Raw genomic sequence first — 16934 nt, 5'->3', positions numbered from 1 at the left:
ATCTATGTTGTAACAATAGATTTATCCTCCGCTTTCGATCTTGTCTCCAGAAACCTTCTATGCCAAAAACTTAAAAATTGGGAATTCTGGTTGTACTGCTTAGGTTGATAATCGGAATTCATTTGAAATCGAATATCCAGGTTGTCTTAATTGTGGGGGTAAACTAATCAGACAAATTCACGCCAATAACTGGTTGCAACAGGGGTGCATTTTGTCCCCCTGTATTTTCAATCTTTATGTCGGATATTGGGGACGAAATAGAACAAACATCCTTCTTAACCCCTAATTTTGGCTCTTGGCACCCAATATGGTTGGTGTACCACGACTACTTTATTTTAATGGATTATACGGTCATCGACTTACAACGGCTTCTCAAGTCATATACTGAGTACCCCTCAAACAATTTTCTAAAAATAAACCCTATTAGGCCCAAAATCTTAATGCTGTTTAAATCAAAAACGTTAAATGGCAGGCACCAATGGTTTATTGTAGGTGCTAAACTGGAGAAAGTTGAAAATATAATATATCTTGGCTTTTCAATTTGAAAGAAATATATCTGAATTTCTAACCCAAAAATCTGTAGCTCTTGTAAATCAGATGCATTACATTAAAAATAAATATTGCAAATATTGCTTTGTTCCTTTGATCAAGTTCTAGATAGGGAAAGTAGTTCCAAAGCTCATTTATGGAATTGAAGTGCTAGAAGTATGGGTGTTAGAAATCCTAGGTAGGCTAGAGAGCCTAATATGGCAGACAGTTCTGAATATCTTAATGCGGTCCCAACTGCTGCTATTTTGTGTGAGCTTGGGTTTATGTCCCTTCGTACCAGGGCTACTTGGAATTTTTTTTTTAACAAAATGTTATGTCCAGCTCGTAATACCTTGAATGAGAAATTTAACATGTTTTTAACATGTACAATCATTGTTATGAATGCTTTTAGGGAACATTGTGATAACGTATTGGACAGTGATTTACTATAGTGGATTTCAAAGATAATCCACACAAGGTAAACGCAGCTGTGTACAAAAGGGGCTTGTGTGTTACCATGGAACGCTTTAATGCATCAGGTTCCATGAAACAGCTTTGGGACGAGCATTGATGGTTTGATTGATTGAATCATTTGTACCTCACAGCTAGACGAACCAAATCGTATCAAGGTGCAGATGGAATTAAACGAGGCTTGTTATGGCCCAGCTATGGATTATCACTTCTCTTCTCCAGATCTGACTATGCCATTATTTAAACAGAAGGGTTTTTAGTTTTTAACAAAATTAGGTCAGAGGGTCAAGTCTCCTCAGTCCAGAGGGAGACTGTTTCAGAATCTTGGCCCAAAGACCGAGAATCTACAGTCACCACAGGATACAAAGCAAGTAGGAGGAACAGACAGCAAGTGCTTGTCCTCCGATCTTAATGACCGAGAAGGACAGTACAGCTTCAGTCTATTCGCCAGATATCTGGGTGCTAAATTATTAAGACATTTGTTAATTATGCAGCCAATTTTGAACTTTATCCGGTCCTCCACTGCTAACCAATGAACCAACCGTCATAGACACAACATTGGTGTACATTTTTATACCCTAAAAATGAATCTAACCACTGCATTTTGAGCTTTTTGTAGTATATGTATCTGTTTGGTAGGAGCCCTGCCACAAGACTATTACAATAGTCCAGCCTAGAATTGACCGGGGCTCCCACAACAATCGCGTAATGATCCTGTGGAATATATGATAGAAACTGCCAAAGGAGACGAAGGTTGTAAAAAATGGCCTGTACTTTCGCTGATACCTGCTCCTTGCATCCTAGGTCCTTTTGCCATATGCACCCCAGGTTATTAACTCTGGATGCATACTTTTGCTCTATTCCACTAAAAGATAATGGACGGGGATCATTGTTCTCCCCAATGAGATGTTTTGGCCCGAACATGATCACCTCTGTCTTAAGCTCTGGCCAATTTATAGCCATCCACTCTCCCACTTCTTCCAGGCACTGGCTGACCCTTGTTAGATGATCAACATAAACAGCTTGTTGTCTTGGCCTCACATTTTCATCTTTTGTCCTTGCCCTAAGCTTATAATAATCTCTACTATGCATAGATCGAGCTTATTATTGACAAAGGACACCCTTTTGAGATTTAAGAGAATTTCAGCTACAGCAGTTGGCTGTCGGTTTTGTGGGAATGAAGTGGAATTGGAAACACCTTCCTGTGTCTTGCTCTTACAAAAGCTAGAACCCTTTCCCTTAATTACCATTTATGTAAATGTTGTACTATAGCTCCAGAGATGGTCTGGAGGGCATGTTTCTCTGGGGGTTTGGTTCCTTTGGTTCTGGCAGTTTTATGTTTTATGAATTCTTTACAATTGGATGAAATGTCATTGAAACATGCATTTTTTCTGTTCTAATTGTTATGGTTAAAAGTTGTTTTTAGCCAATAAACACATATAAAATAATAATAGTACTTTTGCACTTTTCCACCACTTATGTGGATGCTTCCAGTGACCTCAAGCAAGGTGTCATGCCTCCTGCAAGTGGGTCTAATTCCTTCCTGTCATAACCTACTGGCTTATGGTGTATGCCATGTTTGTGTCAGAACAGCTAAAACAAATTCATTCCTCTTGTGAAAGTGCAAAGTAAACCTCTTTTTGTAATCAGGAAGTCCTAATGTAGGGGCACTGACTAAACTCATTTTATTTTTTTATTTTGGCAAATGCTTCTTCAGCTTTTGCTGTCCATTGGATAGTATGCACTTGAATGTATTCCTGTAGATGCTTAATGATCTTGGCATAACCCATGATCCACTATCGGCTATATCCGACCAAACACACAAATGCCCTCAAATTATTTGGGATGCCGGATTACAGGCTGTCCTCCTCCTTTTTAGGTGGCAGCTCTCTTCTAATTCGATGGGGTGCCACATTGAAAATAGCATCTTCTTTCATCCTGGTTCTTTTCTTTCAGAAGACCAATCTCCCTGCAACTGGACCCTCCTGTCGCCCTCCTGTGATGACCCAGCTCTCAGTCTCCGCTGACAGAAGAAACAGACACCACTGCCATATGCAAGAATGAGAGTGGAATATCATGATCATCTGTGCAGCCAAATCTTCATATCTAGAGATAAACTGTTTTGTGGATGCCATTGTCTGAATATGTAATTGGCAACCGCCTAACAGATAGAAATTAACTCTTTTTTTATTTGCAGTGTGTTTCATATTGTTATTTATAATTAGAATGTATGTGATTACAGATGATGGAGTAATATATAAACAAAAAGGCAATAAGTTATTCAATGGTGCCTACTCAAACATTATCATACACAATACTCAAAAATGTTTTTATTACCATACAAACATATATACATAGAAATACCACAATTTAATGAAACATTCTATACATTGGCATATATAATTATAGATTTTTAGAAGTGTCCAAACTTCCAAATCACCAATGTAAAAGGAGATCCTCCAATCTAAAACACAGATTTTTCCACTGATGGTATGTACAACTGTCTAGAATGGACTCAAGATCAGGGGTACACTTGAGTTGAGCTATGCGTCTCGATACAAACAAGATAATATTCAAGTTTTAACACAGATGATGGATACATGGGTGGTGCATGGGCACAGTTTTATATATTGATTTTCTTAACTTTATTTTTGGGGCATACTTAGAATTTTCCATCTGATGGCAACTGTAACCAAGGGTTCCTGGTATTCCCTGCACACCTCATCTTCACTTACCTACTACCCACATATGTGTATGTTTGTGATGGTATCTTTGATGTCCTGGGTGTTAGTCTTAGCAGTACACAATGGTGGCTTAGCTTACCATAACTGGCAAATGTCTGTTTTACCTGTAACCATAACGCCCCTGTAACAATGTTTTTTTCATTGAATTTCATAGGTATTTATTAGTGCAACTTAACCATAAAGCCTCTTTTACAAAATAATTTTTCAGAGAATTACATGGGTTTTTATCAGTGCTTGCTATTTTCCTACAATTAACTAATATCATACTTACCCCAAAATAGCAACGTTTGTGTCCAATTTACAATGTTTCACCTTAAAACTCTGCCATTTCCCACCTTCTAGCATCATTTTTTACCCTGCTATACTTTCTCCACTGTTTTTGCTTCTGTCGACGTCTGCGAACGTCTGACATCACTGTGGACCTTACGGACAGTGCTCCGTGACCATACATAGACTCAATATGTTTTTCCAACATTGCCATTAGCATTTTGTGTTATGCTAATGGGAATAATGTGGCGTTCATCCTCCATTCCAGGGACAGCCCAAGTTATCGGGCCAAGCAAAGTGTGTCTGTGTACGCACAGATGCCTGCGGCCTTCGGCGTGTTATAAATAAATAAATGAGGGCTCTGGACCATTTTCCTCCATTGCAGCCCCTTCAATGGCGGATAAAGACCATTAGCACCCCGGGTGCCCGAAGCAGTAACCCAGGGTGCTAAAAATAGAATGGGAGTTGTTGCATATATGGCTATCGAAATGAACTAATGTCATGTTGATTTTTACAATGCAAATGTTTCTGTTCTTTTAAAAGCTTCACCAATCTGTGTGATATAAGCGGAGAGAGCGGTAATCAATTTCTCTATTTTTTATGTACATATCCCATCCCATCCACATTACCCCTCACCTCCCCAGAGATTGTTTGATAAGTTTGACAAGTGTAATGTTGTTTTTTTTAATATGTTTTTATCACGATGTCCGCGGACATCGGCCGAAGTCTGTGAATCCAAAATAGCCGTCATTTTCAAAAATCCGACACACTTCACGCTTTTCACCATCCAAGCAGGGGGCGGGTCTGACATCTCGTCACCCTCCCCGGACCAATCAGAGTCCTGTCTGCGGAGCGAACAGGGAAATGGGTCCACAGAGCGAAGCCAGTTATCACTAATTCTTTTGACCTGCATTTTGCCAGTTTAAAAAAAAACTGCTAAATGGATTTTCACCCAATTTACAAAAGCACATTTTCCGGACCAAACTACAGCTCCTGCTGCAAATTTGGTGAAAATCGGTCCAGTAGTTTGGGCTGTAGGTGTGAGTTTTGTTCCATTCAGTCTATGGAAGAAAGAAAATGTGGGACCCCCTTTAACTTTGCCCCCCTTGACGAAATCTCACCAGACTTGCCAAAAGAATTCAGAGCGGGCAATACTTTTTTTTGCAAAGTTTGGTGAGGATTGGTCCAGGGAGAGTGAAGCTATAAGCCTCCCAAACAGTGTTCTTCTTATAGGTTTAGCAACTTAACCATAACAACACGCCCGCTACCGCAGGATAACAGCGCACAGCAGTAACCTGAAAATGTGGTCCTTTTTCTACCTTGAACTCCCTTTCTCTGCTGCTTTTTAAAATATTGCAAAAACAAGGCTTGTTGTTGTGAACAAGCGGCAAGCAGCCGCGAAACGCGTTAATGCCTTGGCAAATTGAATTGCCACACTTTGAGAGGATTATGATGTTGTAATCTTGTGGATGCCGTGATTTTTCCTCATTTTGGAGGTAATTAAAGAAATAATGGACTCTGGACTGTGATTTTTACCCTGTGGAGAGTGCTGCTCATTGCTTGTTGGACCAGATGAGTCTACAAAGGACTATCAGATATATATATATATTGTCATTCATTCATCAGACAAGGGAGGAAATATTGTAATCTTAAATTCAAGTGATTACAAACGGGAGGCCATGCGTCAACTCAATCAAATCAATAACTATGAAAAGTTACCTGCAAATCCATACAAAATGTATAAAACAGAGTATGATTTGAAACTGTCCAACTGGCAAGCAAGGGCTTACTAACTCCACAAGAAATGACATTCTTAGCAAAAGATTTTCCCATCTTACCAATCATACATTTCATTCCGAAAATCCACAAATGCATGAGGAAACCGGGTAGACCAATAGTCGCATCAATTGACTCCCTGCTTGAAAATACATCCAAATATCTGGACCATTTTCTTTTTCCATTTGTTCAAACTCTGCCCTCCTACATCAAAGATACGTCAGATTTCCTCCAGCAGATTGACCAAATACCATGGAAACCAGGATATTTGCTCATAACCTTAGACGTTGTTTCATTGTACACGTGTATTGAACATCAAGAAGGCATGGAAGCTGCCAGAAGATACCTATCCACCAGATCTCTCAGTTTTAGAGATCATTCTCAGATGTTACTGGACATGCTCCTTTATTGTCTTACTCATAATGCCTTTATGTTTGATGGACTACATTACAAGCAACTGTGCAGTACTGCTATGGGTACTACAGTAGCACCAACATATGCAAACCTGTTTATGGGCAACTGGGAGGCAAATTGGCTGGCTGATGAAACAATGCATCTACATACCAACAAGGTAGCTCTATGGCGTCGCTATATCGACGATTTGTTCATAATATGGGAGGGCAGTGAAACAGAATGGATGTGTTTTTTCAATACCTTGAATGCACAGAACAGTAGTCTCAAATTCACCCAACATCATGATCCAACAGAAGTGGTATTTCTGGACATTAAAGTCAAGATCAAAGATGGAGTGATTACTATGGAAACATATCGAAAACCAACAAGTACTAATTCATTACTCCATGCAAATAGTGCACATCCAAGATGCCTCAAAAACAGTATACCATATGGTGAATTTCTGTGTATGAAAAGGAATTGCAGCGAGAGTGAAACATTTGAAGAAAATGCAAACGGACAGCGGCCAACTTTGTAGCAAGAGGCTATAAGAAGCCAACAATCAATAGCGCATTTAACCAATGTGCCAAACAAACCAGAGGGGCCATCTTAAGAAAAAACAAAGAGAAAAGCCAATTGAAACTACAGGACACAAAAATTGACAATATAAGATTTATCACAACTTACAACAACGGGGCCAGAGAAATCCAAAAAATGATGGGTAAACATTGGTCAATACTAAAGAGAGATTTGGATATAAAAAAGCACATCCAGCCAAATGCAAGTGTGAAATTCAGGAAAGCCAAATCATTACAATCAGAATTGTCACCAAGTCTCTTTGTTACCCCTGTTCAATCTACAACACAGTGGTTAGCAAGCAACCAAAATGGGTTCTACAAATGCACCAAGTGCAAAGCTTGCAAATATGGGATTTCTCTCAAACATTACATACACCCTCGGACACAGAGAAAAATAACAATAACTAAACACATTACCTGTTCTACATCTTACGTAGTGTACGCAATTACATGTGACTGTAACCTCTGGTACATCGGAAGCACAAAGTTGGAAGTAAAACTACGTGTGTTGCAACCCCTTCGAGCCATCAAAAATAAAGATCCATCTTATCCTCTCGCAAAACATTTTGAAGAAAAGCACAATGAGGATATATATTCTTTAAAATATTTTGGAATAGATCAAATATCCCCACATCCGAGAGGGGGCAATCGGGAAATAAAATTGCGACAAACAGAATGCAAATACATTGTTGATTACCATACTAAGAACCCGGGAGGTCACAACAAAGATGAAGAACTCTATACCTTTGTGGGGGAATAGAACATTCTAGGAATAAGCTGTGTTTACAAATGTCTTCCCACTCAGTGTCTATATGTATCCACAACATCCTTTCTTGAACAAGATATTTGGTTTTAAGCAAGTATTAATTTTTGTATACAACTTTGCAAAACATATGGTTTTAATAATTTTTTAAGAAGCTTTCTTAAATATATTGTAATATATGTGACAATTACAGGTCTCCAGTTTTAACATTCATTAGTCCACGTCTTAAATATCTTTGCATTTTTCAATAGCGCAGATCCTGGAAATATGACGAACAAAACAAAATCAACTAAAGATTACACCCTTAAAGGATATAATCCCTAGAAGTGAATACCCACATAGTGGGACTGATCCAATTTTAGGGACACCAATTCTGAAATGCTAAGAGGAAATTTAATTAAATTTATGGAATTTTGTCATTACTGGCCTTCAAAAGAAAAAATGAATGAAAATTATGTATTAACTGTATGCCATTTAAATTGTAAGCACTATGCACTTTATTGAGGCGTATATGGATAATAGCATTTAACTATTATTTTCTACTAACCTGTTCTTTCTTCATATAAAAACAACCGATAAATCAGGCCAACATGACAGCCCATTTAATTTAAGACCATTACCAATCCCTATACTACATATCTATATACCAATGATGGAGAACATTTAGCAATGGTGTAAAATATATGCAAAATTATAAAATTGCTTTTAATCTTTAGCACCGTGAAAGTTAGCATGTCCACTCTAGAACTGTGAAAGTTAGCATGTCCACTCCTAGACGGAATTGTGAAAGTTAGCATGTCCACTCCAAAACTGTGAAAGTTGGCATGTCCACTCCTTGGCGGAATTGTGAAAGTTAGCATGTAAAAGTTGCATTTAGAAAGTGTGCCCTACAGCCTCTCCGTCAAGCTTAGAAATGTGCCCAATAGCCTCTCTGGTAAATTGAATTTAGATGTGTGCCCAAGATCCTCTGTGAAAGATGCATTTAGAAATGAGCCCAATAGCCACTCTATGAAAATTGCATTCAGTAGTGTGCCCAATAGACACTCTGGAAAGCCGCATTTAGAAATGAACCCAATAGACACTCTGGAAAGTTCCATTAGAAGTGTGCCCAATAACCTCGCTGTGAATTTAGTAGTGTTCCCAATAACCACTCTGTGAAAGTTGCTTTCAGAAGTGTGCCCAACAACCCCTCTGTGAAATTTAGAGGTGTACCCATTAGCCGCAATGAGTTACATTTAGAGGTGTGCCCAATAGCCTCCCTGGTAAATTGAATTTAGAAATGTTCCTAATAGCCTCGCTGGAAAACTGAATTTGGAAGTATCCCCAATAGCCTCGCTGGAAAATGAAGTTAATAGTGCGCCCAGTAGCCTCTCTGTGGAAAATTGAATTTAGATATGGGCCCAATATCCTCTGTGAAAGCTGCATCTAGAAGTGTGCCCATTAGCCACACTGTGAAAGCTGCATTTAGAAGTGCTACCAATAGCATCCGTGAAAGTTGATTATAGAAGTGTATCCAATAGACACCCTGGAAAGTCTCAAGTAGAAGTTTGCCCAATAACCTCTCTGAAAAATTGAACTTAGAAATGTAGCCCAGTAGACGCTCTGTGAAAATTTGCATTTAGAAGTGTACCCAATAGCCTCCGCGAGTGTTACACTTAGAAGTGTGCCTAGTAGCCTCGCTGATAAACTGAATTTAGAAACGTTCCCAATAGCCTCTGTGTGGAAAATTATACTTAGAAGTTCGCCCGGTAGCCTCTCTGTGAAAGTGATTTTAGAAGTTTGCACATTGAAAGAGCATATAACCATTCTTACCACACCCCACGCTTACTCTCTCCTTTACATCACCACTCAACTAGAACACAGAGATACTATGACACCATTCGGTATAACTGTTCCCATACGAACATCCACCGCTTACTCCACATCATTCTATGTAAACACTGCTGGTCTCACACCCCCAGCCAGGCGTTCTCCTCAGGCCTAACGCAGCCACATCCGTTCCGGATAAATCCTGCCAGAACGAACACATTCTCCTGATCTCTCAACCACCACACCTACCAATAAGAATCAGCTATTACTTTGTGTACCGCACGAGCTGCACACATATCCGGTGCACACACGCACCTTTTGACTCTCCCTACTCTCTCTACTGATCTGAACTTCGGTTCCCAAGGGCGTTCAACCTACCAGCGCCTTCAGACCATACCAATGGTATATAAGGCGCTATATAAGTGCAAAATAACAATAACAATAACCGTGCACTTTAAGCACAATGCACTTTAAGGCCATAAAACATTATGTACTTTACGGTCATGACAGCTGTGCAGAATATGTGCAAAATTATAACATTGCTCTTAATCTCTAGCACCGTGCACTTTAAGCACTATGCACTTTAAGGTCAAGATTAAGCACTATGCACTTTATGGTCTTAACAAAGCACTATTGAAGGCAAGCGTCCCCAGCCAGCACAATCCTCCCCGCAATGAGAGACAATGATGGACTCTCCCAAGTCGGGAATAAAGCCAAGACAGAGTGCGGGTGAGCTTAAATGGGAGTTTATCAATCAGAATAGGGCATGCAAAGAACTCTGCAAACTCAGAGAGCGCTCTGTCTGACAATCGCAAAGACAGGCGTATATATTTACAAAAAACGTCATAAGAACCTACATACTATAGGGGGCACAAGTTCGGTGGGATTGGGTGGCGATGACTAACTATAGGTGCTGCTGCGATGCGGTTGGCTTTGGCTGGAGGACGTCACTGGTCAGCCTCGTGGGTTGGGCTGGGCCTGGCAGGTTGGCTGAGTTCATCCGGGCGGTGTTGTTGTGCCATCGCGGCCAGTGTCAGAGATGAATGTCTTTTCCTGACTTATTTACCCTAGGCCATGCACACCACAGCCATTCAGTCATTACAATATTATCTTCTTTGGTAAATCTTCCAATAGGTTATTCTACAGGTTAATGCAACACAGGAGGAATGCACCTTAAGAAGGGTCTCATGGTCATTTGTCAGGGCATGGTTACCAGTGTCCTGTTGACCGGAGCCATAGGTTGAGGGGCTAAGCTTCAGGGCTTGGGACGGGCAGTACATGCCTCCCTGTCTTGTTAGATGTGGTTATAAATGTGCCGCTGTGTGTTGCCACAGTATTGGGTGTCCTGATAGCACAGGGCCATAAGTCTAAGATGATCCGATGGGCTGTGGGGTTTACGAGGGGGCGCCTTTGGAAGTGTATGTTCAGGCAGAGGTTTACTGCTGTGCTGTAAATAATGCAGGTGGCGGGCCGTGGCCTTGGGTGCTGCAGAGGGGGCTACAAATCTTTGAAGTGGCTCCAGTCTAGTTGGGGGAGGTGGAGCAATGCGGCGCGGGCCTCTGCTCTCATGTTTGGCAGTCTTCGCAGGGTGGGAGGGGAAATGGCCTTGCACATATTCACAAATATCTTCCTCGTGTGTTGCCGGTTTTTAGAGGTGAAAACATCACAATCATTCGAACACTTTATAATATTTGTTTGAATACATTTCAACTTCGCTGGATGTGTCTCGATTATGTCCAGTCTGAGCACCTTATTCGTACATTATGTTTTAACAATTACAGTATTTAGTTATATGCATATACATTTGCAGTAAGTGAGGTAGTAGTGAAGTTGGTGGAGTACCTAGAAAATGACCCGCCACCGTACGCGACGGTGGTGGCACATAAGGGGCTTTGACATACACGCATAACAAGTGCATTCTCGCACATCCTTTACATGAGCACTCTGTATGGTTACATTTGTCTTCTTGTGTACTCTAGCAGCATTAGTTCAGTTATGGCGCGGGACCGCGGGGTGTACGGTTTTCAATGATACATATAGAGAATAATCCCCTGGAATACTTTTATCATTTGCACACCCCTGCAGGGGTGTGGGTCCTTCATTGCTGGTGTCATGTAAACATGCGTTTCTTACAATAATTACACAATTTTACAGGTTTCTTTAGTAGAAGTAGTTTTATGGAAAGGATACACGTATTAAAAGTAGTTTTTGACATTCGTATTTGGGTATTTTTCTGCTTTCATCGGATGACCATTCTACAGATCTCCCCATCACCCAGGCCTCGCTGACCGGGTCATGCTGGGAGCAGTGATACACTGTGGACGGTGAAATGTTACAGTGTTAGTATCTTATGCTAGTTCATGTCCGTCTTGTTCGTGGGAACGGGCTCACAGCGGATCTGCCAGGGTGCTGCGGCGGCAGGGATAATTGAAACTCTCTGAGGGTGGGGGCCGCGCTACAGTGCGCTGAGCTCACCCCATCTTTGATAGACAAAATGGTTTCTGGGCCTAGCTAAATTCAATACGTGTGGGCAATGTCTTCAGCAGGTGAGCCCTCCACCACCTGGGCCCGGGTGGTCTGAGGGGACGCCCAATGAGCCATGGCCCTCACCTGGGGAGGGGATGTAGGCAAGGAGGGTCTTTTGGACCACTCCTCCCCTACACTATGCACTACATGGCTAATATAATCCATCAGCAAATAACAATGGAAGGATTCGGACAGATCATGGTCAAATAGTTAACACAATTTGAATATTAAATATTCTTTGTTAATATTATGGCAATAATGGGAAGGTAGTCTCCATGCAGGATCGGTTATTCAGAGACTGGCATCAGGAATCCCAAACAATAGGAATTGTAAAAAGATGTGGTGTTCCAAAAATATCATATGCACTTGTGAATTCAAACAAAGATTATCTATTTATATGATTTTGATTTTGACTGCAGTCACATCAAGCTTTTGTACCAAAAAAAAGATAAATGATATAAATGAAATTCTTAAGCAAATGAAATAATGTAAGCACAAGATGTATGAGAAAGCTGGCAATACACGTTGCAAGAAAACATTTCCAATATGGCACCCATATTAACCAGGTTAAGTGCAATGCATTTTTTCACATGAAAGTGAAGAGGGACTATAACATCAGAAAAGTGTTAAATGGAGATACCTGTTTTCTATGTTTACAATCCGACGAAGCCCGGAAGGGTGAAACGCGTAATTGTTTGTTCTCTCCTGAAACTGCTTGTCCACCGTGTTTTTCTGGCAAAATAAAGGACGTATGATGGAGATCCTTTTTTGCATCTGGTGCATTTTTACTTGGGAGAAAAGTGCCGCCTAAAAAAGCTTTGATTAGCTTTTTCTTTCTTGTTTTTCTTTCTTTGATATATATATATATATATATATATATATATATATATATATATATATATATATATATATATATTACACATCCACGGTAGTGGCTGTGTAGTTATGGTTAAGTTGCTGTTTCCATAGGAAGAGCACTTTTTGGGTGGCTTATAACTTCGCTCCCCCTGTACGAATCCTCACCAAAAGTATATGGGCCACTCTGAATTTTTTTGCAAAGTTTGGTGATGTTTGGTCCACGGGGGGAAAAGTTATAGGGGGGTCCCAAAACGTCTTTTTTTCCCATAGACTGAATGGGGGAAAAACTTTGCGCACACCTACATACCAAACCGCTGGACGGATTTTCACCAATGTGTGATATCTATGTCCGTTCCACGGTCACACTTCCCTGTTCGCTCTGCGGACAAGATACCAATTGGCAAATCGTAGCGTCATGTCCGCGGACATGTGACACGTTCACTGATTAGACGTTGAAGAACGTGAAGTGTGTCAGATTGTTTCGATGCGCCAGCCATCTTTCCTTCGTGTTTTGGTGTACGCGGACATCGGCGCTTAAACATATAAAACAACACAACATTGCACTTTTTAAAATTATGAAATACTGTCTCGGAAAGTGAGGGTTAATGAGGCTGGGATGGGATGTGCAGCAGGAAGTGAAAAAGTGGTGCTTTCTTGTCACCAAAGTCATACAGTAAATTGGAAGTTGCTGCTCAATATAGTTTCCGTAAAGTACAGGCGAAGAATTACTGTGTCTGTGTTACAATGTATTAAAAATAATATTGCAGTCAGACTGGCGCCTAGAGTTTGAAATCTGAGGCAGCCACCTGCACTGTTTGATGGAAACAGCGGGTCTGTAAGTCTATGGGAGTACCAGTTCTCATGAATGCATTGAGACATGTTGTTGCAAAGTCAGAATGTATTTGCATACTGAGTGAAGGTCACTTGCTTTGCTTTTTTGGTTGCGAGCGCAGTAGGCCCACACATCCGACTGAACCCATAAGAGTCATTTGATTTTTGACCTTGAGCGAAAGGTAAAATTCAGTAAGAATGCAGGGAGTGAAAGTTTGCAAAAAATACCATAAGGTTACGTTTTCAAAACGTTTGTAAGGCATATGTAATATCAGTTCAAGAAGATTCTTTGGTGCACGTACATTGCTGTCTGAGTTTAAAGTAGACAATGGAGACAGTGAATATCGTGTAAGTTTACTTTTGACGGCTCTACACCGGAACGAGATTTAATTTTTTACTACCTGAACATTCATTTTGGCAATGTAACTGAAGTACTATCTTTCTGTGTAGTTGTCATTTTTTTTAGTTATGGAGAGTGCAGATTCTCTGCATTTGTAAACTATCACTAGATTCACCCATGTTGAACACTAATATTTCTTTAAAATGTCATGTATGACCACATTGATTTGTTTACCAGTTTCCACGTTCTTTTTGGCTTTTTTGAAATCAAGAGATTTAATTTTTTATTACCTGAACATTAATTTTGGCAATGTAACTGAAGTACTATCTTTCTGTGTAGTTGTAATTTTTTTTAGATTCTCTGCGTTTGTAAACTATCACTAGATTCACCCATGTTGAACGCTAATATTTCTTTAAAAATGTCATGTATGACCACATCGATTTGTGTATCAGTTACCACGTTCTTTTTGTCTTTTTTGATATTGTTTGCTAAAGGTTGGGTATTGATACGTATTTTCTGTTATGTTTCCCGAACAGCTACATCCTGCCTTACTGTGATTGCCATGGATTCCAGATGCCAAGTGATGGATTTTTCCCACGCCAGATGCACGTACTCGTGACCGGTTGCCTAGCCGTGACTGTTTTGTGGGATGATCGCGCAGGACCCATTTGTCTGTACGCTGGAGTGGCCATTAAGATTAACATAACATCTTTTATGGTGGTGTAGGCCGAAGTTCATGGCGACGTCTTGGAATTCACTGTGAGACCGTCGCAGTTGCTTTATTGAAAACAAATACTTTGTGTATGGGAAAAGAACAAGGTGTGCCTCACGATTAACATTTTCGATGACGACCAAAGAAACAAAGTTACTATTTGATTGAACATGGGAATAGTCCGATGGTTTCGGACAGTTTATTGTGAAATAAAAGTAGTTTACACATTGTAAAGTTTTAATGTTTTCTTTTAAAAAACAGTTTATTATTTAGAAATGTGATGTGCTACGTTGTACGTCACTGTGTGTTCATTTTCAGGTTCTGCGTCACGGCACATAGGTGTTTATGGGCGCATTTGGCTACGCTGGAGAGGACCGTCATCCAAAAAAGGTGTAGAACATCATTACGGTTGGTTATGTGATGAGATGTGGGAGTGTTTTCGTATATGACAAGTGTCGTAATGTAGTTAAAAAAATAGCGGTATACCTTTACTGACTGAGGGGTAGGCTGTAGCCATGGGGAGTGGGCAGAATGTCGGGGTCATGGTATAAGGTCATGATCTGCACAATGTGGCTACTGCCCATGACAGAAGGGAGAAAAGATAGGATTAAAGTGGCCATGTCCACCTGGGGCTGGCTCTGTGTAAAGTTGTTTGACATTAGGATACATTTGAAAGGGTAGAAAAAAGTGCTCGTGGTAATATGTTAACAGGGTTTGCTTTTTGCTTTTTGCAGGCTGCCATGGAAAGTGAAGAGGGGCCCTGTATGGACACCCGCCTTCCCTTTCTATGGTGGCCATCTTGGAAAATAATTTTGTTTTCTAATCCGGGACACCACAGGCGTCCAGGATTAGGACGAAAAATCTTCTTTTTTAGTAGCACGGGTTACTGCTTTGGAAATCTAGATTGTTAATGGTATTCATCCCCCATTTTAGGGGTGGAAGGGGGGATATGCACTCTTGCTTCGATTGGTTATGCACTTCTATGTGTTATGCACTCTTGCTTCGATTGGGCTGATAACTTGGCCTGCTGGCCCTTTATTCACCGTTCCAGTCCCTGGAACAGAGGACAAACGCTACAATATTCCCATTAGCATAACACAAACTGCAAATGGAAATGTTGGAAAATGTTATTGCGTCTATGTACTTTACTGAGAAATATAAAGTAGATGGAGTCTATGCAATTTTTTTATTTATATTTTTAAACTGTGAAAGGTGGTTCTAAAAGGAACATTAATTTGTTTACGGATGGCTTTTTTTTTGGAAGGACAGCTAAGAAGGAACGTTGTGGATGGAAATGAGCAAAGTGGCACCAAACAGTAATATGGAGGGGTAGGTGAACGGGGGAAAATGTTGTGCGTGTGTTATTTGTAAGGTAGGGGCAGTGTTTCTCATGCTCCTTTATTACAGCAGTGGTGCTGTTTCTTGGGGTGGAGGGATGGCCTTAGCTCAAGTCGTTTTCAGATAAATAGTACTTTTGCTAAAAGTATGTACTGTGTACTACATTGTTAATGGCTGAGTACAAATAGGTGTTGGAGCTGTGCAAGGGAAATGTTGAAGTTGCAAGGTCCTACATCAGTAAAAAATGTAGTTCCACACTGTCCACGAGGCATAGATGATATTGTTAAGTGTGTACGGATTCTCGGACACGTCACCATGTTGTGCGCCAGCATATGGGCCTGTGGCATTCTCCGGAAGGTGTGGAATGAAGTCAGATGTTCGTTTACATTATGGTTACGTGCCACTACTAGAAACCTATGAACTTCAGTAAAACAACTTTGTTAAAGGGACGTTATGGTTTAGTTGCGCTACTAAAAACCTATCAAATTCAGTAAAAAAACTTTCTTAAAGGGACATTATGGTTAAGTTGCGCTACTAAAAACCTAATAAATTCACTAAAACAAACTTTGTTAAGGGGACGTTATGGTATGGTTAAGTAAAACCGAAAAACCCTTGAAATTCGCCAGTTATGGTAAGATAAGCAACCATAACTCGCACCAGAACTGTGCACTGCTAAGACTAACATCCAGGACATCAAAGATGACATCACAAATGTCATTGATGACATCACTGATGACATCACATGTGCATTTACTTTTCATGAAAACTCTGTAGAAGGTATTCTTATTATAATGTTGACCAAAAAATGTGAAAGATCATTGGAATAAATATCAAGTGCTAATTAGTGCATTAAGCAATGCATTGATATCAATAGAATTCTATTATGAAGTTCCATCCATTATACTAAGATACTCATGTAGAAACATACATGATGGAGGTGCAATATTCATAAGCTTGCCATGTTGAATAGTGAAATGATAACTGTTTTCTTATTAGAGTT

Source organism: Ambystoma mexicanum, chromosome 7p, assembly GCF_040938575.1.
Source record: "Ambystoma mexicanum isolate Mex_15411 chromosome 7p, UKY_AmexF1_1, whole genome shotgun sequence".
Lineage (NCBI taxonomy): Eukaryota > Metazoa > Chordata > Amphibia > Caudata > Ambystomatidae > Ambystoma > Ambystoma mexicanum.
The sequence above is the reverse complement of the archived record's forward strand: the minus strand, read 5'-3'. Positions refer to the sequence as shown.